The following is a 19,682-nucleotide window of genomic DNA, read 5'->3' on the forward strand; positions in this document are numbered from 1 at the left end:
AGGGTAGTCAGGGTTGCCCTCATTAGAGGCTACGATTTGATCAAAATTGAAGGAGGTGAAGGAGCTGGCCAAGCAGATATCTGGGGAAATGCCTTCTTTACAGAGGGACCAGCTCGAATAACCCTAGAGTGGGAACGTGCTTGGTTTGCTGGCATGTGGGGTGAGCAGCAGTTCAGTGTGGATGGGGAGGAGAGAAAAAGGAAGGAGTGAGAGATGTGGTCATAGAGCAAAGTGGGTGTGTGTGTGAGAATTATGCCCTGAAAGCTATTGTGATGGCTTGGGCTCTACTGTCAGTGAAATGTGAAACCACCACAAAGTTTTGAGAGGAAGAGTAATATGGAAACACTTAACATTTAAAGAGGGTCACTGTGGTTTCTGTGTTGAGAAGAGACTGTAGCAGCAAGCTTTGATGCAGTGAGATCCATTATGAAGCTATTGGAATAATCCAGGCAAGAAATGACGGCTGGTTAGATCATGGGGGGAACAGTGGAGCGTAGAAGTGGAGGGATTCTGAATATACTTTGAGTGCCTTCAAGTTTTTGGCCTAAATACCTGGGGGAATGGAGCTGCCATCACCTGAGATGGGGAAGGCTACGGGTGGAGCAGGTGTGGGGTGGATTTCAGTTTTGTACGTGTTGCATTTGGATGTCAATTGGAGATTCAGGTGAAGATGTCAAGTAGAAATAAGTGGATATAAAAATCCAGGGCTTGGGGGAGAAGACTGGGTTTGAGATACAAATTTGGGAGTTGTCAGATGAGATTTACCTAGGGAGTGAGTGTAGCTACAGATGAGAAAAGCATCAGAATCTGAGTTCTGGAGTACTTCAACTTAAAAGGGTGTGGAGAAGAGTAGAGAGAACCAAAGGAGACTGAGAAGAAGTTATCCTGCGGGGATGGACGAAAACCAAGAGTATCATTTCCTGGAGGCCTAGTGAAGACAATATTGCAAGGAGGCAATATTTGATCCTCAGTTTCAAATGCTGCTAATAGATCAAGTACAATGAAGACTGAGAATTGACCATGGGTGTATACATCTGTCAAAATTCATTGAACTATGCCCTTAAAAGAGCACATTTTATTGTATGCTTAGAAGCAACAACACCCAGTAGCTACATCTAGCACTCAAATTTTGTTATTTAAATACAATTTATCACTAAAATGAACCAGATAACCTTGGTGAAATGGCCAAGTCTAGGACTGGGGCAGGCAGAAGCAAGATGAACTGTAACTTCTTGTAATGCCAGAAAATAAGGGAGAGCTCGAAAAATGATGGGCTCATAGAAAAATGACAGAGGAGACATTGTGAAGGGGGCCCCTCTGAACAAATATGGGAAAATTTGAAACTCAACATGAATAATAGAAGAGTGGATTATAAACCACTGACTGAAAGAAGACTACAGCAGTCCATACTGTTAGTGAGTAAGCAAGCGAGTAAATAAATAAGAAGGGAAAGCTCTTCCTTGCAGCGAGTGCTGACCAATAAGGTAGAAGAAATAATAAGAGTTAGTTACCATTTTGCAACCTTTATAGTAATAACTGATTCAGGCCAAGATCATTAATGGACAATAAAATTGTTAAGTGAAAGCTTAAAAAGCAACTGGATAATTACATAGCATCAAAGTATCTCTTCACAGATAACTTATTAATCGGAAAAGAAAAAATGGATAGCTTTTTAGTGGACAAATGTAGAGGGGGCACCATCTTCCCTATGTAGAAATGTCTTGAATTTGATAGCTGAACTGTGGTTACACGAAAGAATCCCTTGTTCTTAGAAAATACATGCTGAAATATTTAGGGATAAAGGGGCATGATGTGTACAACAAACTCTCAAGTGGTTACGAAGAAAGTAGCAGGAAGGCAAATTGGGCAAAATACAATAATTGGTGCATCTGGGTAAAGGGTATATGAATGTTCTTTGCTCCGTTCTTGAAAATTTTCTATAAATCTGAAGTTATTTTGTAATAAAGAGTCTAAGAAGAGAGGGAATGGGAAAGGAGAAATCTCAGGCAATGACATTGAGTATATTCAGCTCTCGAGGAGTTTTGCTACGTAGGGGAGCAAAGAAACTTGGCGATATTTCTATATAGAACTATGTAGAATGAAATCAAGTGTGTCAGTAAATAAATGAAATTAATTATTCCTCTGTTATGTAAACCTAAAAGGAAATATCCATACAATGATCTATTCCTTTTTTTTTCATAGTCTATGAAAATCGCCCAATTTAAAATACTAAAAGAGAATCTCCTATGTGGCGGAGAGCATGCTGTGTTTACATAATAGGATGAAAAGCAAGCAACTTAAGACTGGAGTATGGAAATATGCCACGAACATAGCAAATTGAAATTATGGATTATTTCTTTGTCAACTCCCATTCAGCTTTGCAGGTGGTATAATATTTTAAGCAGAGTCATAGTTAAGATAATGACACTTGTCATATACAGTAAGTATAGGTGATAGGAAATAATGGTTTCTAGCCACTAAAATGATCATTTTGACTAAAATATTGCTAATCTAATGATGCTGTGAGCTGGAGATATCAAGTTGAGAGCCACTTTTTTTCCTTAATCAAAGAGGAAAACAGCAAGATTCTCTCCTTCCCTACTTATTATTTTCACCTTGTTGTCAGATAGATGATAGTCTACCAACATGATAATGTAGATCTCTTTCAATCTTTATTTCAATTTTTGATATTTTTTTGTCCTAATTTTTATTTTAAAAATATTATGTTAAAAAATGAAATATTTTAATTACTGAATTATTTGGTACCCTCTAAAATTTTGAGCCTGAGGTAAGTGCCTCACTTGTCCCAACCTAGTTTTGGCCCTGTCTTGCATCTTTGCAGCAGAAGCTCAGATAATGTAAAATATATTTAATATTGAAATAAATCTATGTATAGATAGATTTATTTATAAAAGCTTCTCATACTTAATTTTTTATGGTAGTGTGTAGGTTAAAAAAATGTAGCAGATAATGTCATTCACCGTGAGAGTTTCAGTTTTGGAACCAATTAGCTGTAATGATGTGTATTGTTATTTGTGCAATTTCAAACTTATTGTCTGAGATGAGCAGGTAGATATCTGCCAAGCTACAGTATTCATTGGTGGCCAATATTTTCTAAAATACCAAGGCAAGTCATGACTATGCCATTTAGTACTGCTATCTGGGTTATTCTTTAATACACAAGAAAATAATTCAGAAGTGATGCTGGGTGACCATTTATAAAAACAATAGGGCTTAATTTTCTTATGTGAGGACGTTCATAAAGCTAAATGAAAAAAATAATCCTCAAGGTAGCTCTCTAAAGAAGAAGAGCATTCCATAATGAAAGAAAAATAAATTTATTTTAAAACAATACTAATAACTTATTTATCAATTGTCATTTAGGGAGCACTTTGTGCTGTGAGATAACAGAAAAGTAGGATATAAACTGAAGGTATAGTTGGGAGGAAAAATCCATATAAAGAACAAACTGTAATTAAATCACCATGCTGTATAATAATCCTAGGTGTTACTTTTCGAAGTGCCGAAATGTGTTATACAATTATTGAATAAGACCTGACACATTTGTTTCCAAAAGGACTTTCAGTGAGTAACTAGCATATTTTTGCTTTGATTATTTGGGGTAAGTGATAGGCATTTCTGGACAGAAATTTAAATGATTAGCTAAGCTAAATTTTGCAGATAGCTCAGTTAAAATCAGCTTGCAAAAATTTAAAGAATCTTAACAATGTGCGTAATAATAAAATACTGGGTTTATTTAATACTTTTATATAATTAAAAAATTATTATTTAAAGGCATTCACAGCTATCTTAATGATGTTTTTTGTTTGGATTTTGTTGTTTTATAGGCTATGGGTCTCCATAGTCTCATTTGGAACAGTTATAAAATGGTGCTCCAGAATGTTTCATTGCCTAATCTATGTGCACAATGACCCTGATTGTGAAATTCATTTTCTGTTTACTTGTTCTTTTACAAATTTCACAAATTGTGCATATTAACACATTTCTGCTCTATTTAGAAACTAATTTTAGGGTTATGAAGTTTATATTGGCACTGCTGATATGGTAAGTTTTAAATTTCACAAATTGGGGTCGGCTTAAATGCAAAAAATGTTAATAAAAATTATTTTCATTTTGAGTATCTTCTCTATGGCATATTCTCTTTACGGGGGGCTGATAAATTTTGGTACTAGGAGAAATCTTAAACCTAGAATAAGTATCTGGGATAAAAAAAGCTATAAGCACACCTATCTGCTGAGGCTGTTTCTGTCGACTGTATACATAGTTCTCCAGCAATGTCTATATCTACTGTTCCCAGAATTTGAATAGTTAGTAATTGGTGCAGAAGTAGCTCAGGTGATAGTGAGAACAAAAAACGCTTTTAGGTTTAAATGAGCAGAATTTGCTTCAAGCAAACATGGAGACCCAACTCCACAAACCTAATATCAATACTTTCAGAGCATTAATTCTACTGAATACTTAAAATAATGTTATTAATAAATGCCCTAATCTGATAATTATTGTACTAATAATTATAATACTTATATACTATGTAAGTATTATATAATTATATATAATTATTATATCATAATAATTATAATGAAATTCCTTGCTGGGTTAGTGGCTATGCATATGCTTTTTATATTCTTATAGGATTTTAAATATGTCTTGTACTATAGAGATATTGGTATAAATAACTTATTACTCCTCTAGGTCAGAAACCATCTTATCAAACTTCGTAACCCTTTGTATCTAGTGCATAATCTTGCTCATAATGGAAGCTCCATACAAAATTTGTTGCTTTAATCTGAATCAGTTCTCTCAATTAGTTTACAGAAACATCATTATTGAATGCCATTTTAAAATAATAAGCCAATTTGTAAAGTGGGATTCTAAAACTTACACTTGTAAGTTAGCTTTTTTTTTTTTTGGATAAATTTATTTATTTATTTTTGGCTGCATTGGGTCTTCATTGTTGGGTCTTAGTTGCTGTGCGCAGATTTTCTCTAGTTGCCGCGAGCGGGGCCGGTGCGCGGGCTTCTAATTGCGGTGGCTTCTCTTGTTGTAGAGCTTGGGCTCTGGGTGCGTGGGCTTCAGTAGTTGTGGCTCGCGGGCTCTAGAGCGCAGGCTCAATAGTTGTGGCGCACGGGTTTAGTTGCTCCGCGGTATGTGGGATCTTCCTGGACCAGGGCTCAAACCCGTGTCCCCTGCCTTGGCAGGCAGATGCTCAACCACTGTGCCACCAGGGAAGTCCCTGTACCTTAGCTTTTGAAATCATTTTCTCAACCCCCCAAATGGAGTTCCAGGGACCAGGTCCTCCTGCTACTGCCATTTCCTGTGAGTGACCTCCACTATAACATTGCGCCGTGTGTGACTGCAAATTTACTCTTATTTACACATCTGACTTCCTTATTAGGCTGTAAGCTCTCAGAGGCCAGATTCCTGCTAGTTTTCTTTGAATTTCCACAATATCCTGCAAGATATAGGTGTTAAATACATGATGATGGAATTAAATAACTTTCCTGTGTCTGTGCTCCAGTTTTAAGTTCAAGAATGATGAGTCTTGGAGAAATCAGGTTGAGATTCTAGTTTTAAATATGTAGTTTTAAAAAAAGATGAAAAAAGTTAGTTAGTGTGATTTTAGGGGCCCTGAAGCACAAATAGCAGATTTACAGTATAGCTCTTTCTCTTTTATTGCCAATTCTACTAGTTTAGGATTCAGGATTCCTGCAAAGTTGGAAGGTTAGTGGAGTTATCCAGGATGGCAATTTTCTTGAAAACATTCATGAGGGTTTTAAGATTGAAACAACCATATGCTAAGATGCAGTTTCCCTGTAGATATAATTTTTAAGTAGACTACTTTAAAAAAATGAAAAAGACCTAGTAAAGAGGTTATGTGTAGAAAACAATATCAGTGGATTTCAAAAATGTATAATGTGGACTTCTAGTTTTTTTGACGAGGTGCTGAATGAGACTAGTGCTCATTTCAACATGTATTAAAGACTTCAGTTTCATGTGCTTCAGTCAAATCCCAGCTTTCACAGATTAGTATCTCTAGACATTAAAGTCTCCATTTCTTCCTAAAAGAACCAGATGCTTTAAAATATCAAAATGATATTATGATTTTGATACATGATATATATAGAAAGCCCTAAAGACTCCATCAGAAAACTCTTAGAATAATTGAATTCAGTAAAGTTGCCAGATAAAAAATCAATACACAGAGATCTGTTGCCATGCTGTATGCTAATAACAAACTATCAGAATGAGAAATTAAGAAAACAATCCCATATACAATTTCATTAAAAAGAATAAAATGCCGAGCAATAGATTTAACCAGGGAGGTGAAAAATCTGTATACTAAAAATTGCAAGACATTAATTAAAAAATTTGGAGACAAATAAATGGAAGGATATTCTGTGCTCATCAACTGGAAGAATTAATAGTGTTACAATTTACATACTACCTAAAGCATCCTACAGATTCAATGCAATTCCTATCAAAATTCCAATGACATCCTTCACAGAAATAGAACAAACAATCTGAAAACCACAAAAGATCCTGGATAGCGAAAACAACCTTGAGAAAGAAGAACAAAGCTGGAGGCATCCTACTTGCTGATTTCAAACTATCTTACAAAGCTATAGTAATTACACAGTACGGTATTGGCATAAAAACAGACAAATAGATCAATGGAACATAATAGAGAACCTAAAAATAAACCCTTAACATATATGGTCAATTAATTTATGACAAAGGAGCCAAAGTTATACAATGGGGAAAAGATTCTCTTCAATAAGTGGTGTTGCCATTTGTGACAATATGGATGGACCTCAGGGGCATTATGCTAAGTGGAACAAATCAGTCAGAGAAAGACAAAGCCGTATAATCTCCCTTATATGTGGAATCCAAAAAAAAATCAAGCTCATAAATATAAGGAACAGATTGGTGGTTGCCAGAGGTGGTGGGTGGGGGTGAGAGAAATGGGTGAAGGGGGTATTAAATGTTAAAAAGAAAAGAAAAGAAAATACTATGTCTATCCCGATCTTTCAAAAATCATCAGTGCTATAAATGACCATATTTGTTTATTTTTCCTGTACATATTGCCAGCAGTCAGAAAATGGTGCATAGAAACTAATAACAACCAAAGATATTATTTGTCCTGTAACATCAAGTGTGGAGACTGTTCTCACGTGGGTCAACATATATTTAAGACAAAGTCAGTACAAGTGACCTTTGAGATCCTGGAGTAATTGGATTGAGATAAAATGTAAATTAAATTCCTTAGCATCTGGGGCATTTTCTAAGGTCTTTAATAGAAAAGTAAGAAAAACAGTTGTGATATCAAAAAACAAACAAAAATACACACAACGTAACATTAACAATAATAAACACACACACACACAAAAGGAAAGAAACAAAAGGAAAACAAACCCAAACCAAAAGAAAACTCATCATTACCTTAAAATTTAACTTGAAGTTGGAAAATCAATTTGGGTTAAAAGGAGCTAAGTTATTTTAAGTTCTCTAAACTCAGGTCTTGAACAGAGATGTACTAAAGCCACACGTTATTAGCTCTTCTACATACGACAAATACGACTTCTTGATGGCTGTCACTAGAAGAAGAGCTTTGCTTCAACACTGCCACGGAGTGGGAAGAGGTGGAGGAAGAGGAGTCTTCTTTAAGGCAAAAGGAGAATTGTTCCTCTAGCTCTACTTTTTAACATGTTTATTTATTTTATTTTATTTTTTAAAATTTTTATTGGGGTATAATTGGTTTACAATAGTGTGTTAGTTTCTGCTTTATAACAAAGTGAATCAGCTATACATATACATACATCCCCATGTTTGTTTTTTATTTATTTATTTTTAACATCTTTATTGGAGTATAATTGCTTTACAATGGTGTGTTAGTTTCTGCTTTATAACAAAGTGAATCAGTTATACATATACATATGTTCCCATATCTCTTCCCTCTTGCATCTCCCTCCCTCCCACCCTGCCTATCTCACCCCTCTAGGTGGTCACAAAACACCGAGCTGATCTCCCTGTGCTATGCGGCTGCTTCCCACTAGCTATCTATTTTACGTTTGGTAGTGTATATATGTCCATGCCACTCTCTCACTTTGTCACAGCTTACCCTTCCCCCTCCCCATATCCTCAAGTCCATTCTCTAGTAGGTCTGTGTCTTTTTTCCCGTCTTGCCCCTAGGTTCTTCATGACCTTTTTTTTTTTCTTAGATTCCATATATATGTGTTAGCATACCGTAGATTCCATATATATGTGTTAGCATACGGTATTTGTTTTTCTCTTTCTGACTTACCTCACTCTGTATGACAGACTCTAGGTCCACCCACCTAACTACAAAGAACTCAATTTCATTTCTTTTCATGGCTGAGTAATATTCCATTGTATATATGTGCCACATCTTCTTTATCCATTCATCTGTCGATGGACACTTAGGTTGCTTCCATGTCCTGGCTATTGTAAATAGAGCTGCAATGAACATTGTGGTACATGACTCTTTTTGAATTATGGTTTTCTCAGGGTATATGCCCAGTAGTGGGATGGCTGGGTCGTATAGTAGTTCTATTTTTAGTTTTTTAAGGAACCTCCATACTGTTCTCCATAGTGGCTGTATCAATTTACATGCCCACCAACAGTGCAAGAGGGTTCTCTTTTCTCCACACGCTCTCCAGCATTTATTGTCTGTAGATTTTTTGATGATGGCCATCTGACCGGTGTGAGATGATATTTCATTGTAGTTTTTTTTTTTTTTAAAGATTTATTTATTGATTGATTGATTGATTACTATGTTGGGTCTTCGTTTCTGTGCTAGGGCTTCCTGTAGTTGTGGCAAGCGGGGGCTACTCTTCATCGCGGTGCGCGGGCCTCTCACTGTTGTGGCCTCTCTTGTTGCGGAGCACAGGCTCCAGACGCGCAGGCTCAGTAGTTGTGGCTCACGGGCCTAGTTGCTCCGCGGCATGTGGGATCTTCCCAGGCCAGGGCGCGAACCCGTGTCCCCTGCATTAGCAGGCAGACTCTCAACCACTGCGCCACCAAGGAAGCCCTTCATTGTAGTTTTGATTTGCATTTCTCTAATGATTAATGATGTTGAGCATTCTTTCATGTGTTTGTTGGCAATCTGTATATCTTCTTTGGAGAAATGTCTATTTAGGTCTTCTGCCCATTTTTGGATTGGGTTTTTTTGATATTGAGCTGCATGAGCTGCTTGTAAATTTTGGAGATTAATCCTTTGTCAGTTGCTTCATTTGCAACTATTTTCTCCCATTCTGAGGGCTGTCTTTTCGTCCTGTTTATGGTTTCCTTTGCTGTGCAAAAGCTTTTAAGTTTCATTAGGTCCCATTTGTTTATTTTTGTTTTTATTTCCATTTCTCTAGGAGGTGGGTCAAAAAGGATCTTGCTGTGGTTTATGTCATAGAGTGTTCTGCCTATGTTTTCCTCTAAGAGTTTGATAGTGTCTGGCCTTACATTTAGGTCTTTAATCCATTTTGAGTTTATTTTTGTGTATGGTGTTAGGGAGTGTTCTAATTTCATTCTTTTACATGTAGCTGTCCAGTTTTCCCAGCACCACTTATTGAAGAGGCTGTCTTTTCTTCACTGTATATTCTTGCCTCCTTTATCAAAGATAAGGTGACCATATGTGCATGGGTTTATCTCTGGGCTTTCTATCCTGTTCCATTGATCTATATTTCCCATGTTTATTTTTTTAAATTGCCATTTCTCAAACCAAGCTATGGTGACAGATTGAGAACAGTGGCTATTTTTGGAAGGTAAATGCCTGAAAGGAGACACTAGGGGAGTCTTGGGTGCTGGCGCTGTAGCTTATCTGTGTGCTCGTTGAACTGGTGTGATCAGCTTGTGGAAATTTATTCAGGCTGCAGTCTCATGGTATGTGCACTTTTCTGTGTGTGTATTATATTTTCACTTAAAAAACTTATTTAATGAACAAAAGCGAAGGGTCAACTGTAGATGTCCAGCCAGGACCAAACCACCCAGCTGGCCCAAAGACACATGAGCAATAATAAATTGTTGTTTTAAGATAAAAAAAAAAATTGCCATTTCTCTTTTATGTTCTTGACAGTGAAGAGAAAACCAATATGGCTGATATGAGTCATAAAATAGAATAAACTCCTTCCCCAGTTCACTGTACCCACACCTGCTGCTTCATTTCTAGAAAACGTGCTCAGAAAGTGTTCAAGAGGGTCAAAATCCTTCTCCTCCTCAACCATCCAATGCACTGGGTTTTGGCAAAATGTGCTGGTTTTAGTCTATTGTTTTGCCTACCAAAAATTCCATTCCAACCCATGGATTATGAATCTCTAACTTCTGGGGTTCAGGGATAGTTGGAAAACTATTATTTCCTTTTTGTAAGGAGGGAAAAAGTCTTTAAAAATAAGCTCTTAAGATTTCTCTGGGCAATACAGAGGTTTTTCAAAATCCCAGTTTGAATGAAATTTAAATGAATTAGTAAGCAGATCAAATTTCCTCAGTTTTAAAGGAGAAATATGTGCCAGGCACAATGTGGTTTTATTGAACCCTCCGCTTCTCAGAGTTTGAAATGTTTAGCAAATCCCAAGTTTTGAGGGCAATGGTTTGTGGTGAGCAAATTGAGGTGACCAAACTTTCAGTTGATTCTAAGTCTCCAGAGGTTAAAAACTGCTGCATTAACTCCCTAGTTCTCAGCATATATTTAAAATAAGTGTGGTCTTTTATCTGGTGATATGTGTTTGGATTGTTTTATTTCACTACAGAAATTCCAGATGTGTGTTGTAATGTACGTCTGCTCCTCGCCTTTCACTCTGTCTGCCGGTTCTACACTCGCTGCCCCAGGAGAGTAGACTAACCCTCTGATTGTCTCCAGTTGTTCCCTCCAATCTCTCTCACCTACCACTGACGGATTTATTCCCCAAGCTCAACTCCTACCATGTCAGCACCCCCCACCCCACTCCAAATTCTTCACTGGCTCCCCAATGTCTACTTAGTTATATTTATAATATTTATTCTGGTATTCATGGTCCTCCACAATGTGATGCCAACTTAGTTTTCCATTTTTGTCTCCCACCAGTCCCCTTGCAGATAGATAGGTCTCTGTTTTTGCTGTTTTTTCCCCTGCCAGGTCCCTCAAGCTTCTGTATGATTCCCATACTCCTTCTCAGTTGAATACTATCTCCATCTGTTGAAATGCCATCAACCTTTCAATAGCCCACCTCAAGTAACTCCTTCTCACTTCCCAGTCAGATGCATTCAGATCCTCTGTGAGTCTCCCTAATGCTTTGCAGTTGGTATTGGAGTAACCTGCGTTCTTAGCTCTCCTGCTATGTAGCAGTTGCTGCACACACTACTGTAAGCCCTGTCAGGCTAGGATCATGTCTTGTACAGTATGGTGGCTGGCTTAAAAGGTGTTCATTGAATGAGGGAGTGAAGGAATAGGTGATTATTTATTATTATTTTTTAACCATTTTTAAAAATTGAAGTATAGTTGATTTACAATGTTGTGTTAGTTTCAGGTGTACAGCAAAGTGATTCAGTTATACACATATATATATATCTATTCTTTTTTCAGAATCTTTTCCATTACAGATTATTACAAGATATTGACTATAGCTCCCTGTGCTATACAGTAGGTACTTGTTGTTTACCTATTTTATATATAGTAGTGTGTATATGTTAATCCCAAACTCCTAATTTATCTCTCCCTGTCCCCTTCCACCCCATCCCCATTGGTAACCATAAATTTTCTTTCTATATCTCTGAGTCTATTTCTGTTTTGTAAACAAGTTCATTTGTATCATTTTTTAAGATTCCACATATAAGTGATATCATATGGTATTTGTCTTTCTCTTTCTGACTTACTTCACTTAACATGACAATCTCTAGGTCTATCCATGTTGCTGCAAATGGCATTGTTTCATTCTTTTTTATGGCTGAGTAATAGTCCATTGTGTGTGTATATATATATATATATATATATCTCACATATTCTTTATGGAATAAGGTGATTATTGGTTGAGATATAAACTTTTTATTTTTCCTTTCTCCTGTGGCACATTATCTTTCTCATGATAGATACCACCACAGAGTTGTTGAATTGAATGAATTGTCCAGAGCAGGGAAGATTCATTCATCTTACACAACAAATAACAGGGTGATCTCCTGTGCAGAAGAACTTGAACTTCTATTTCTTTTCTGAATTTGTTGGGTTTTCTGAAATTATTTTAAGTATATCTTTAGAATGGTGGTAGATTAGTACTAAGTGTATCCATCAGTAGAGGCCTGGATAGGAACATGGATCTCCAAAAGCTTTCAGAAAAGGATGATTTACATTTTATTCTTTGGAAAGGAAGTTCATCGTAAGTGAATTCCTTTCTCTTTATGGGTTATGATAGCTGCTTGAATTATAGTTCACTTGAGTGAATCCTCTGATTTAATGGATTGAATCAAGTGGGTATTATATGAAGGTGGAATATACCTCTTTAAATGCAAATATCCACTCTAGTTTAGTAGAGCTTGAGATTTTTACTTGTACATTGAGATTTGTCTCTTATGGCACATGGCTGTCTATGGGTTACAGTGGCATCTTAGTTGTAATCACATCTGCAGCTCTTGGTGTAGGACACTGTTAAGGAAACGCTCCCACTAAGACTCACACCATTAACAGGCCATGGAAAGCTATAGATTTTCACATTGAGTTAGATCAGAGAGAAGAAGGAATTGTTTTAGATGGTTATTCCAGTGTCCACTTGCATGGGTACCTGAAGTGTCCCCAAAGGTATAACTGATATACTTAATCTAGAACAAGCACCCCTGGCCTCCTATTCCATTTATTCTATCCATAGCAAAAACAGGGCTTGGGGCAAGGGGGTGATGGGACTAAGAGATATTGAGCACCTACTAGTTAGTTTACATTTGTCATCCTACTTAATTTTCAGAAAAGTGGGTATTGTGAAGTTGGTATTACTAGGTACATTCTACAGATGAAGCAATGGATTTGGAAAAGTTTACTAATTTATCCAAAGTTTCATAACTGATAAGTAGCAAAGCAGGCACTGGAACCCTGGTCTATCTGATCTTTCAAGATGCTCTGTTCATTATATTCTGCTCTTTATAGGAAAAGACAAAGAACAGGGGACATGCGGCAGTCCAGCATGGGATCCTATTTTCCCTGAGGCACAGTGATGCATCAATACTCAAGGAATCTCAGATTTCCTTCCTTTTTAAAAAACATAGTAAAACAAAAGCAAAAGACGGACATTTCAGTGTAATTCATAAATACAAGTGTTTTAAAAACAATAAAGATTTAAAGGTTGAAGATTAAAATCGGTATCATTGAACAGGAATGTCAGAGTGAGAAATACTGTAGGGCTAATATTGAAAGACAACCTGTAAAATAACTAGAAAACAGCCAGAGAAATAACTTCATAGCAAAACTTGGAAGTGATTCTATGTATGTAACTTTCCTGTTTCTCTCACTAAATGTACAAATGGAATATTGGGAGGTGAATAATAAATCACTTGTGGGTTTTAAAATTGAAAACACATGTATTACTGACACTGACTTAAATGTGATTTGATTATTATGTTATTACACAAAGAAATTCACAGACATTGGTTAGTACCTCAAGCTTCGGAAAAGACAAACATTTTTGTTGTGTACATAGAACAGAGCGGCAGTTTCTGGGGAAGGGAAAGAGTGGGAGGTACTTGGGCAAACAGGCTGCTCAAAATAAAACTGTGACAGGATGCACACAGGCCTCGGGTTTAACCATTTCTGAGCCGGGCCTTAAAGTCTCCTAAGATTTTTTACCTGAAGGGCGTCTGCTGATTCAGACGTGGTCTGAGAGTGTAATCTTACACTTGTTTCACATGGCCCGTGGGCTTTCTCTCCTTTTCTCCTGCCTTCTTCCCTCTAGAAGACACATCTATCTTTTATGTGTTTTCTAAATATTTCTAATTACCTCTATAACGTTAAATAATATTCTAACCAGGAATGGTTATTTAATAAATATCTAATATTCTTTGGTAGATGTCAATGAATGAAAATGAAGTCCTTTAGGCATGAATTGGCTGTTTTTTTCTGAGTCTCTCTTGGTGCTTAGATCTAAGCAGTGTGGTAAACACTGGGAAAGCTCCACCCACAAATATTCATTGAGCACCTACTCTGTGCAAGCTACTGTGCACTGAATACACAGAATTTTCAAGACAGTGTTTCTACCCTCAACTACTCAGAGGAAGGTGGTGGGATGGCCTCTTATCATCTTCATTACTTTTGTTTCTACTTCAGCTGTGGTGGGTAAGGGATACTTCAATATAAAAATGCCTAGAAAGTATCACATAAAGTGGAAAATATGAGCAAGAGAAAGATTATTTGTCTAGTGGGCTCTACTCTCAAGAATATGATGATTCACTTTGCCCCTTGCCCTGGATGGAGTCAGAAGCCTATCTTTCCACAAGGGATAGAGGCAAGATGGTGCCTGGGATGTACGTGGGGGACGTGGCAGGGTGGAGAGGGTGAGAGGACAGAGCAGGAGAAAAGGAATGAAGAAGGGAGGTCAAAAGAGGAGGGACATACAAGCACCTGTTGGAGGTGGTCTCTGTACTAACGAAAGCCAATCTGAGAAGACATGTAAGGAATTTGTTGTAGCACCCTCTGAGTCCCACATGGGTTTGGGATTTCCTGCCAATGGGGTCATGTTCTACCTGGTAATGGACTGGGTCTTGCATGTTCTTCCAGATGAGGTGAAGCCTAACTGCAGGGGTAGAGCAGTCAGTAAGAAATATGTTCTTATTCTTAGGACTATAGAGTCCATAGAGCTCTAAAAACAAGCTTATAGCAGCCTGTATTAAAAAAATTTAAAAAGTGGATATACGTACAACCTGCTAAAGCTGTAGAAAAACCCGCTCAAGTAGGAGTTGTGGAGATGCAAATGGCGAGGAGTGAAAGTGGAGTGACAAAGAAATGCACGAAGAAGTATATGAAGTGTCTGTGCTGAGGTTTCTCTTGCCTTCCTCATCCTCACTCATTAGCACCGGATTGCTCAGAGTGAAGAGTTTAATTGATGTGCCTGAAGGAAGAGGCAGAGAGGGAGGGAAGGCAGAGACATGACAGCTGTAGAATCAGTGCAGCTAAAGGACTTGTGGAGAGACCCAGAGAAGGACTGTCCGTGATTGTCTCAAAAGCTCATCTTTCCTTTTCCTTCCCTCCCCTTCCTTTCCCTTTCCTTCTCCAAACATTGAATAAGGGTTTACTTTGGTCCAGACACTGGGTGGTGCTGGGGGTGAGAGATGATGACGACACGGCCTCTTCCCTCAGAGAGCTCCCTGTCAAGAGGGGAGCCCACTCCTGTCCCTCCACAGCAGTAATAGTCGAAAACTGTAATCCTGGCTTTGGAGGGTGATACCTGCACTCTCCTGGGACCTCCAACTGCCCTTCTAGCAGGCAGCTAGTGTTGCTGGATAACTAAGCAGTGCCCTCAGGTGTCTGGGTCTCCAGGAGCGGCTGTGACGCCATGATGGTGCTTGTGCCAGTGTTGTCCCCTCTTCACGTAGGTGAGCCGTGTTAGCACGATCCTACCGCTCTACTTGCAGTCTCAGCCAGTGGGGCTATCTAGCTAGGCAGAGCCAACAGACTGTGATAAACGAATGTCATTCCAAGGAAAGAGCCTTTGGTCTATAGTGAGGTTATCAGGCTCAAGCCTTGGTTTTCCCACTCATCAGTCTTCTGGGTAAAAGAATTGAAATTCGGGGGACACGGGTTCGAGCCCTGGTCTGGGAGGATCCCACATGCCGCGGAGCAACTGGGCCCGTGAGCCACAATTGCTGAGCCTGCGCGTCTGGGGCCTGTGCTCCGCAACAAGAGAGGCCGCGATAGTGAGAGGCCCACGCACCGCGATGAAGAGTGGCCCCCGCTTGCCACAACTAGAGAAAGCCCTCGCACAGAAACGAAGACCCAACACAGCCATAAATAAATAAATAAATAAATAAATAAATAATTAAAAAAAAAAAAAAAGAATTGAAATTAATCCACACAGTGCCTGCTCAATAAAGATGAGTGGACTGGGTAAGGACAGCCCTAGTCAGAATGCAGCTATCATCTGGAAAGAGTCACTTAACCAATCATTGAATACCTTAGCTTGACTTAGTTCACAATTAGATAGGCAACATCAAACAGACAGATTCTGATGGAAGGGGCAGAAGGAAGAGTCTAAAGCTTGGGGTTCTATCTCAGAAGGGCAGCCTCTGCTTTGGGGAGAGCTGGAAGTTGGGGTGGGGAGGCTGAGAGAGGAGATAGAGGATGTTGGAAAGTCTTCTCCATCCTTCCCATTGGTTGCTGGTGTTCGGCACTGGGTTCCCATAGCAACCCCACCTCTACGTTCAGCAAAGCAGTTATTCATGCAAGGCAGAATTGTCATATTTACTTGTTTTCTCACCCACTAAAATGTTAGTTCCTTGAGGGCAGGAGCTATGCCTTAATGACCTTTTAATCCCCAGCATTTAGCACAATGGAATGAGTTAAAGAAGGTGTGAAAGTCAAAGAAAAACTTTATCGATTTGGTAACTTTGCCCAGAGTTCCCAGTTCTCCAACAACAACAAAAAAACCCTGAATTAATAATAGCTATCCTTATTCCAAGTTTATAAGCAGAGAAACAGAGTACCGAAAGGTTAAAGAACTCAGTTAAAAACAAAACAAAACAAAACAACAAAAACCTAGAACAAGTAGAAGAAGAGGCATCAAGAGTTCCCACCTCTCAGTAACTGATATTGTTTCTTTGTCTCCCACAATAGAATTAATAATGAAAAAAAATCAGGTTCTGCTTCAGCTGAGGTGTTTTAAACTTTCCATTTTCTGCAAATAAAGCTCTGTTAGTTGTTTTCAATGATCAGCTTTCTGATAAGAATTAAGGGGATGGATGTCAAATCGTCACTTTGGTAGCTTGTGTTTGATTCAAGTGTATGTGCTAAGCCAGCTTTCCCAATGTATGGAAATCAGTCCCTTTCTCAAAAAGCCAGGGTCTCGCTCTTGGTAAAAACCAAAATCTGCCCAGCTTCTTCAGCGTCCTAGAGAACATCCCTCTCTGTATGACAAGTCACAGTCTGCCCTCTTGATGACCTGGTTGGGTTGACAGATTTCACACTGTTTAAGAATGAAGAGTAAGGAGTGTGCTCTCTGGAGACTCTCCAGAACGATTCTTCAAAGTGTCAGAAAGATCACAACAGGGCGTAAAGTTCAGAAGTTCAGTTAAGTTTAAGGTCCCTCACCCTGGAAAGTTTTCATTAATTTTTTTTTTCTCTTTCTTGTACATCCCAATGAATGCTGCAGTTGCAAATTTCTCAGCATGACTTGGTCAAAACCCACTCAAAATTATGCCAAGAATCTGCTTTTAAAGCTATGCTGTCAAAATTTGCAGCCCTAGGAGGCTTAGATAATTCAGAAAGTATCCGATTTTCAGTAACCAGATTTCTAGCTGTATTGAATTTCAGATTCTTTCAGGAGCCCCAACTCTGAAATATTTTTCGTAAAAGCAACCAAACTCTCTGAAACTTATGTTAAAAATACTTATTCTTTACCAACTGTAAGCCAACAAACTTTACAGTTAACAAGCTGTAAACAATAAAACTCCTGTAATAATAATAAAATAGAATATTTTTATAGTTGCTTTAGAAGCCATAGAGCTAATGTTTTATATTTAAGATACTTTAGAACCAAATGCTATCACTGATAAATAGAAAGCTCAAAGTGGATTAATGACTACCCATTAGTCAGCAGTGAAGAGCTTAAACAAGGAAACCCAGGAGTGCTACTGGATTTATGAGATCAGCGCGGGAGGCACTTGGGAAATGTTGGGGGCATTTTTGGTCACCACAACGACAGAAAGATCCTGAACGGAATTCAGTGGAAGGGAGCCAGGAACACTGGATGTGCTGAAGGGTGTGGGATAGTTCCACACATCAAAGAGTTGTCCTGTATCTTGTTCCAACTTTTCAACTGCCACTCAGGTATTCATGTAGGTGAAAAGTGTGTTTATAATTATCTGAACCTGGAACCTAATCCTGTTTCCTTGTTTTACATATAAGCACAAAGTATTCTTTTGCAAAGTTTAATATTCCTTTTTCAGGAATGCAACCACTATGCAAATTAAGGGAGGAATGTAATTTTGGCAGGGAGGGGTGGTGGGCAGGACTTCATCAGAAGTTGTTCTCCGTCTTGGGAAATCACCAGTGGCAAAATTGCTTATGATATTGGATTGCGTTACCCACGTAACACCCTTGCAGCAGTCTGTAGTAGTAGCTGTCATTCACAGTGATTCTGCGTGGAGATGCAGTATTTGACTACATCATTGTGCCTTCTAAGGTGGTTATCCCCAAGCATTTACATATTGAAAACATTATTTAAGTCACAAGTTGCTTGTATTGTATTTTTGCTTTCTAATACAGCCAGGACCTTAGATTGATTTTTTTTCGAACTTATGTGAACAAGTAGGTTACAGATTTCCTTTCTAGATAGTATAGGAGGACATTATAAATTATGTGCTGTAAAATGGAAGCACTGAGTCTGAGAAGGTTAAAAGCCATTCTACCATATAAAAACTTAGCTGGTGAAGATGGTAAAGCAACAGACTGCAGTCTTGTAAGAAGGTCCTCATAAGGATGCAGGATGTGTCTTGCTCCAAGCAAGAACTAAGGTCAGAGTCCCCCCCCCCCCCCGTTTCATTCATCCACCAGCCATTACTATGGTCTTTGCCATATCTACTTACACCACTGTGTACCTAGTACCTTTCTTTAAATCAAGTGAGTTCATTTTTACTTAAGTGTATATTGTATTAATTTGGTATCAATAAAAAATAGATTTCATGTGCTAGTTGCATTTTCCCTAGTACATTAAAATAAATATGTAACTATTAAAGGAAAAGATCTTCCTGTAACAAGAAGATCTTCTTGTGTATCCTTTGGTATGTACATTGCACTTTGGGAAATGGTGCTATAAATGAGACATACTAACGAAGGCTATAGGCTTGAAAATACAGCTTAAGGGCAAAGGATGATTCAGTCATATGTTTTAATTTTCTTTATTCCTTAGAAAGAACATATGTTCCTTTTGCTAAAATATATCCTATATATTGCATTTCAAGTATTAATGCTTTGCCACAAATATGAATACTTTAGAATGGAATATATGTAATATGGTAGCTGTACCACATAATGTTGCTAGTCTTCATGAAAATACTCTTTACTGAACTCTTATTTGAAAAACTTCTTGTAACAAGGCAAACCTTCAGCCACTGTTGTCAGCATATTATGTACAAATTAACTTTAGCAAAAATAGAATATGCCATCCATAGTAACAAGTCTTTTTGAATAAACACCTTAAATAATATATTTATTCATTCAACAAATATTTGTCAAGCCCCTACCACGTGCGAAGCATTGTTCTGGGCACTAGGATACAGCAGTGAACAAGATAAAGTTTCTTTCCTTGCGTAGCTTATATTTTATTGACATAAGATGGGAATAAAAGCAAAATTGATTTTCATTAGTTCCGAGAAGGAAGACTAAGTTTGGCATCAGGGGATGTGCACACATGATACTGTCATTTGGCATTTAATTTTATACAGCAAAGTGATTTTAATGTTCTTTTGTTTAATGTTTAATGTTCTTTTAA

General features: G+C 38.0%; 1 protein-coding gene across 3 annotated transcripts in view; it reads right to left on the reverse strand.

Annotated features, from left to right (window-relative positions):
- The window catches only part of PDE7B (phosphodiesterase 7B), a 346,643-nt gene that overhangs the window by 45,256 nt on the left and 281,705 nt on the right, over positions 1–19,682 (reverse strand). The gene's annotated exons all lie outside the window — the stretch shown is intronic.

This window comes from Balaenoptera musculus, chromosome 12 (genome assembly GCF_009873245.2).
Source record: "Balaenoptera musculus isolate JJ_BM4_2016_0621 chromosome 12, mBalMus1.pri.v3, whole genome shotgun sequence".
Taxonomy (NCBI): Eukaryota; Metazoa; Chordata; class Mammalia; order Artiodactyla; family Balaenopteridae; genus Balaenoptera; species Balaenoptera musculus.